Source organism: Folsomia candida, unplaced genomic scaffold (assembly GCF_002217175.1).
Source record: "Folsomia candida strain VU population unplaced genomic scaffold, ASM221717v1 Fcan01_Sc005, whole genome shotgun sequence".
Taxonomy (NCBI): Eukaryota; Metazoa; Arthropoda; class Collembola; order Entomobryomorpha; family Isotomidae; genus Folsomia; species Folsomia candida.
This window is the reverse complement of record NW_019091197.1, coordinates 7,096,010-7,102,483: the sequence shown is the minus strand read 5'-3', so window position 1 is coordinate 7,102,483 and position 6,474 is coordinate 7,096,010. Positions and strand designations below refer to the sequence as shown.

Below are 6,474 nucleotides of genomic sequence, written 5' to 3'. Positions count from 1 at the left end.
GGCATTAAAATACATGGTCGAAATTTTTGCCGTTTGCCGAGGGCATTAATGCCCAAAGCATCTAATATAATAGATATTAGGGTTATGGCGACATTAATTTAAATGCGGGAATAACTGGGCAAATAGGGCATGCATAAATGCCTGAATTCACAGGGCGCGGGAAACCCTATGAACACCCTATCACGCAATGCTTTGGCGCTATGTTGAGAAAAAACTCTTTCGTTGTCAATACATCGGGCTCCTCAAAAATTTTTAATTAAACTAATACACGGATTTATAACATACTCAGATACCAATTCCAGTATCCACCACAGCCCCAGAAAGTTGGTGTAGCAAAATATACTCGGTAAAATCCGATATTTGGGGGTATGGGGTGCTGCTATGGGAAATTTTCAGTCTTGGAGAAATCCCTTACCAGGATATCCATCTGGATGGCATTCCAAATTTTATCAATAGCGGAGAAAGATTGGACCGTCCAATTCATGCGAGTCAAGAAATGTATGTATGTCATACTTATATTTTTGTAAATTTAATTTATTTTAATATTTAATCAACTCATTTATTGTAATAGTTACGAAGACGTTATCCTCAAGTGCTGGGCGGTAAAGGCGAATGATAGGCCTTCCTTTTCAGAGTTGAATTTATATTTTAAAGAGTATACTTGTAATTTTCATTCCGAGAGGGTACAACGTTTTGGAGAAACCGATCTAATCTCCGCGCTTCGTGAAATAATAAAAAATGCTTAAATCACTGGATGAGTTTAACCATATCTCAGACAAGCATTTCGAAGTAAATAGAAGCATAATGTAATTCATGTACGAGGTAATATTAGTGGACAGTTAAAAATTTGTTAGTGTAATTCAACCGAGTCGAGGATGTTGGGGAATAAAGGAATTTCCTACTGACGGTGTCCATTCCAAATAGGAAAGCTTTGGCAGCTGAATTTTTGATGTTTGAATTTCTATGAAAAATAGGACATAGGGCATGAAATTGGTGTAATGGAAGAAAAATTTGGAAAAAAAGTTGCCTCAGTTGGATCACCACTCAGGGGTGATCCAAGACCCCACAAAGTATATATATTCTTAATCCTCTCATCAAGACCTTCTCAACGATACCCCACGTATGGGGTTATGTGAGACTTTATCTTCCGATTTATCCCGCTGACCTCTGAAACAAGGTCACGCAGGTCGATTTCGACCTACCGGTAATTTAACTATATTCGCTTACTAAGAGTCAATAACATACCAAAATTTGAAGCAAATTGAACCAGCGGTCATTAAGAAAGTTAGCATTAAGGGCACTTTGTCGCAATTTCGACCCAAGTCGGTCTTCCTACAAAGTACCCTTCGTTTTTGAGCTAGGAGGTCCGGACCACCGGCATTGGACGCAGAATATATGGTTTCTGTACGGTTTTGAAGTGGAATAGATAACATTTCATAAACACGAAAAATATATTGAAAAAACGAAAAAAAATGACCGAAATTTTCAGGTCAAGGGCATTATAGATTTTGACCTAGGGGGTTCATACTTCATGTCAGTAAGAACGACCTCAAATGAGAGGCCCATGCCAAGCTTGGTGAGGTTATCTGCTTTGGGGGCCGAGAAAAAGCTGACCCAGCGCTGGGGTCGTCTGGGGGCGAGTGGGTGGGGCAATTTGACTAAAAATTATTTTCACGCTTAGTTTTGGCGGGATGTGAGTCCATTTCGGGTACTTATTTTTAAATTAAAAAATAGAGTTGCAGTCAATGTATACCATTAGCGAGAGTCCGTCAGCTGCTCGCCAAAACTTTAATTTTCCGAATAAAATTAAAAGTTGAATTTGTTTGTAGCAATATTCATTCATAACGCTACTTGGATTCAATTAATACATAATATTATTAAACAGTATTTTATCTCTTCAAAAGTATTTCGTATTATGAGAACGATTATGTTGTCGATAATTATTAGGCAGATAGTGCAACCATGGACATATACTTTATATCTTAAAATTATGACGTATGAATTAAGGCCATAATGAATCCAAAAATTGTTAAAAAAGTTAATTCTAGAATTACACGTACAAACTTTTACAGCAAATTCTACAATTTTCATTTTAACCGTTTCCCGTTTCGTTTCCGTTTCGTTTCCGTTTCTAATCCGAAACGGTCCGAGCACTAATGTATAGAGCAGAGCTCAGAGCATCCGATGTTACGCCGGCGTGCCGCTGGCGCCTATAAATATCTTTTCTATAAGCCTATAAACAAATTGACGCCGAGAAAAATTGTCGGCCAGATTTTTTAGGCGCTGACAAAAATTTCATGATTTTTTTATAAATATTTTCAACAAATTTGTTTTTTACAAATTCCATCTTTTTCAATTCAGTCAATTTTTTTCAAAAACAATAATTAAAATTATAAAATCTTTCAGTTGTCGATCATTTTTCTACAAATACTGTCGGATTAGATTTCTTGAAAAAAATTATGAATTTAAGAAAATTTGTAGAAAATATAAAAAAAATAAGATTAAAAAACATCTTCTCATACAACAGAGAAGGCATTCAAATGTCCAATATGTGTATGAGTTTAGCATGTCAGTATTTCCGGAAAATACATCAGGCAACTAATCGAATACATTCATCGGCAATTACTTAAATAAGCCGATCCGATTTATTTTATTGTTTCAGGACACGTACCATAAGAATCGAGAAATCTCTCCGTCTCAATTTTGTCCTATGACTTTCTTCAGCAATCAATCTCCATTCCGTGGCGAAAAGTAATCGTTTGCGTGCAGATTTTAAGGATGTGGGAAGGCGTATAAAAGTAAGTTAAATAAATTTTGGTAATCTAAAATAAATCAAATTACTTGTCTAGTTGGTCCATAAGGAGAAGTCTTACCAGGTATACTATTAGCATGGGTGGAGAGTCCAGGGAACCCACTATGTTTTATAGAATCTACTAGGACCCTAGATGAAGGATCCATTCTTATTTCCGTGTAAAACTCATATTTGACGCCATGGCGTGGCGCCAAACTTCAAAATCTGCGTTTTCGACCAATTTCAAACCTCCATAACTTTTGCAATTTCCGTGGGATTTTCAAAATGTTGGGCTTAAAATGATCACAAAGGTCAAAATTTGAAGAAAAAATGAAACATTAAAAAATTTTATTTTTCGAGTTATTTTGACGATCTTGTCGACGAATCCAATCCCTAAAAAAATCTCAAAATTTTCGAAAAAATTGAAACAATTAATCTTTTCAAAAATTTCATAGAATTCGAAAGTTCGACTCATGGCCATGATTTTGTCCAAAAATTTTGAAAATCCCTCCAGGATTTCAAAATTTAAGGCGGTTTTAAAATTAAAAACATTCAAATTTGGCGAATGTGGCGCCACGCCACGGCGTCAAATATGAGTTTTACACGGAAATATGAATGGATCCTTCATCTAGGGTCCTAGTAGATTCTAAAAAACATTGTGGGTTCCCTGGACTCTCCACCCATGCTAATAGTGTCCCATGTTAGCTAAATCGGTTTACCTGTCCTTTACTGCCTGCAAACTTTAAATACCGGAAATTCCAGATACTGCCAGCATATTGTCAAATCAAACAAATTTTGCACACGGCAAGCAAACTAGATGAAACATATCCGACGGCATGACATTTACGGAATGGAACACGATTGTTATTTCTGTGGGAAAAGCATCCTGTATCACTCTGATTTAAATAGTTCGTCATTGCGGGAATATTCACAACTTTAAAAAGTAAAAACTCATTCTTTCGTAATCTATGTAAAATCTAGAATTAACATTACCCATTGCTAAATTTCATAATCTTGTTAGATTCTAATTTCCATGTTCCAAGCGTATAACCATTATGTAGCGATGAGGGCTGAGGCCATATCGTAACAACCTGTGCGGCAAAACCGCGAAAAACTCTATTTTTTAACATCAAATATCATTATACACATGATTATGTGCATCAATACTCGAATTTGAGATATACCGCCATAACTAAAAAAGCAGGTAAATTTCAAAAAAGTAATACACGGATGAAATTTAAGTTAGACATTCACGAATAAAAGTCAGCCTTGATTTAGTCAAAAAATATAATGGTTTGGCTGTAGCTGCGGTTAGAAGTTAGGAGATCAAATTCCAATCTTTTCAAAGATTCGATTTTGCCGCCTCAAGGAAGCCTTATTTCAAAAACATGGTTCTGAAGAGGGCACTCCGCACAACCCTCAGGATTATGATTCAAATGAGATTATCTCAAAAAAATGAATTTCTGAATATAATTGTTCAGTGCAGGTTGGGCGACCCGAAAATCAACTAACCTAACTTATTTTGAAGTTTCCCGCGTTAAGATAGTCTTAATTCGAAAAATTGACTATTTAGATTGTAGATAAATCAATTGTGAACATAATTGCAATTTAACTTAATACTCTAAAATACCACCAATTCGTTCACGGTCACATTTAGTGTTTTTGTCCTAAAAACACGTTTTCGTTGATATTCCAAAAACGTTATGAAATTTCTGAAAACGGTATACGTAACCCTATCCTAGACTTTGAAGACAATTCGAACGCTTTTTTCGACATCTTCATAGCTATTAAGGGTTTCCCACACGAGAAAAAAAATTAACGTTGAATCTGAGTGACAACATACTATCTGTTCCACATATAGCACAAAATGCCTCACGTTGCCCAGACATTTGTGCTTTAAGTAGAAAAAATAGAATGAATAAACGATTGATTTAGATTCTAATTTCTAGAGAAACGTATGTAAATTATTTAGACATTCATGCATTCACAAAACTGGTCATGAATTAGTAATTCGGAATTACAGTATATATCCATATAGATTGCATTTCAGAAAATAGCATGCAAATATTTTAGGTCACAGCAGAATTATTATGGTGAATGGAGTTCCCCAAATCCAAATCTATAGTTTGTTCAATTTTATTCGATATTATACTCGACGCCTCATTTTCTCGTAATCAAACCAGCCCATTAAGTGACCAGAAACACCATTTAAATATTAAATGCATTCGCATATTATAGCAAGTTGGCAAAACAATGGTATCATAAATGCTGTCCATAATTGATTAAGAAGATGTTAATATGATAATTGGTGAAAGTTCGAATAATTAATGTGCAACTATTTAATAACTGTATAAATGCTCACCAGACTTTGATCTGGTTCTCTCCCCATTGCAACTCGGTTGATTTAGAAATAAAAACTAATTCATCTTTACCTTTTCCATAGTGAAACTGAAACCTCTAGTTTAAAGGACTGGGGTAGCTGTACATAGTTTATTTCATTTAGTAAACAATTTTCTAATCAACCCAATTAATTCACAGATTTTATCACGATGAAGTTAACTTCTTTCTCGTTCCTGTTGATCCTGAATTTTCATCATTCTGTCGTCGCAGAAACTGTGCTGACCCTAACAACCGGAGAAAAGCAACACTGCCTCTTCTTGCCCCCAAGTCCAAATGCCCATCCGTTGATTAGAATTAACACATGCGGGACTGGGCCAAGGAGAGAAGTATGGTCATTACAAAAAGTAGATAAGCAGTACATCAGAATCCAAGCCTACCATAGCGAACGGCAATTATGCATTCAAACCACAGAAGATCCAGATACACCTGTCGTAATGGATGATTGTTCCTCTGAGGTCGGGCAACAGTGGAGACTAAAATGTGACAAGAGTAAAAACAACTGTCAAATTATGAGCCACGGGGAGAAATGTTTACAAAAATTGGCAGATGGGTTTGGAAGTTGGTTAAAGGTTGACCAATGTTCGGAGAGGAGTATGTGGACCCTGAAGGAGGTTACCGTTTGAAATTGAGTTAAAAATTTAAATCGCCGCTGAGTTGCAAAGCTTACAATTACAAATTAGAAATATCTATAATCTTAAAATTTAATAAATTCTTGCATTAATAAAATTACTCATAATGCTTAGCAAATCATCAAATACGGAACGACCTTATCAAAAGTGAAGCAAGCTTTTTCAGATGTACGAAAAAATAAAGTGCGGCAAAGCACGATGCATAAGTAGCGCAATAATGCTGAGAATGCTGAGAATTAATTTGCGTTATAAAGCTCGAATTAATTTAATTAATTTGCGCTATAAAGCTCAAATTAATTTAATTAATTAATTAAATTAATTCATCAATTAAATTTAATTGACCACATGCTCTATACTGCGACATGTCGACAACACAGAAAAACATGTTTTGCCTAAATTTCATGCATATTGACCGCAAAATGCCGAGATTAGGGCATGCCGACAAAATTTGTCGTCGAAACCTTAATCGCCATATTACGACATGTCGCCAACACCAAAAAACATGTTTTCCCAAATTTAATGCAAATCGCCCAAAAAATGGCCAAATTAGGCCATGGCGACAAAGCATGTCGAAAAAGTTTCGAAACCTTAATCGCCATATTGCGACATGTCGACAACACCAAAAAACATGTTTTGCCCAAATTTCATGCAAAT

General features: G+C 35.5%; 1 long non-coding RNA gene across 1 annotated transcript; it reads left to right on the top strand.

Moving 5' to 3' along the window:
- Window positions 1-5,163: 5,163 nt before the first annotated feature.
- LOC118435615 lies at window positions 5,164-5,489 on the top strand. The gene is made up of 2 exons (XR_004834921.1): window positions 5,164-5,266; window positions 5,330-5,489. It is a non-coding gene; the product is annotated as an uncharacterized LOC118435615 (long non-coding RNA).
- The last annotated feature ends 985 nt before the right edge of the window (window positions 5,490-6,474 follow it).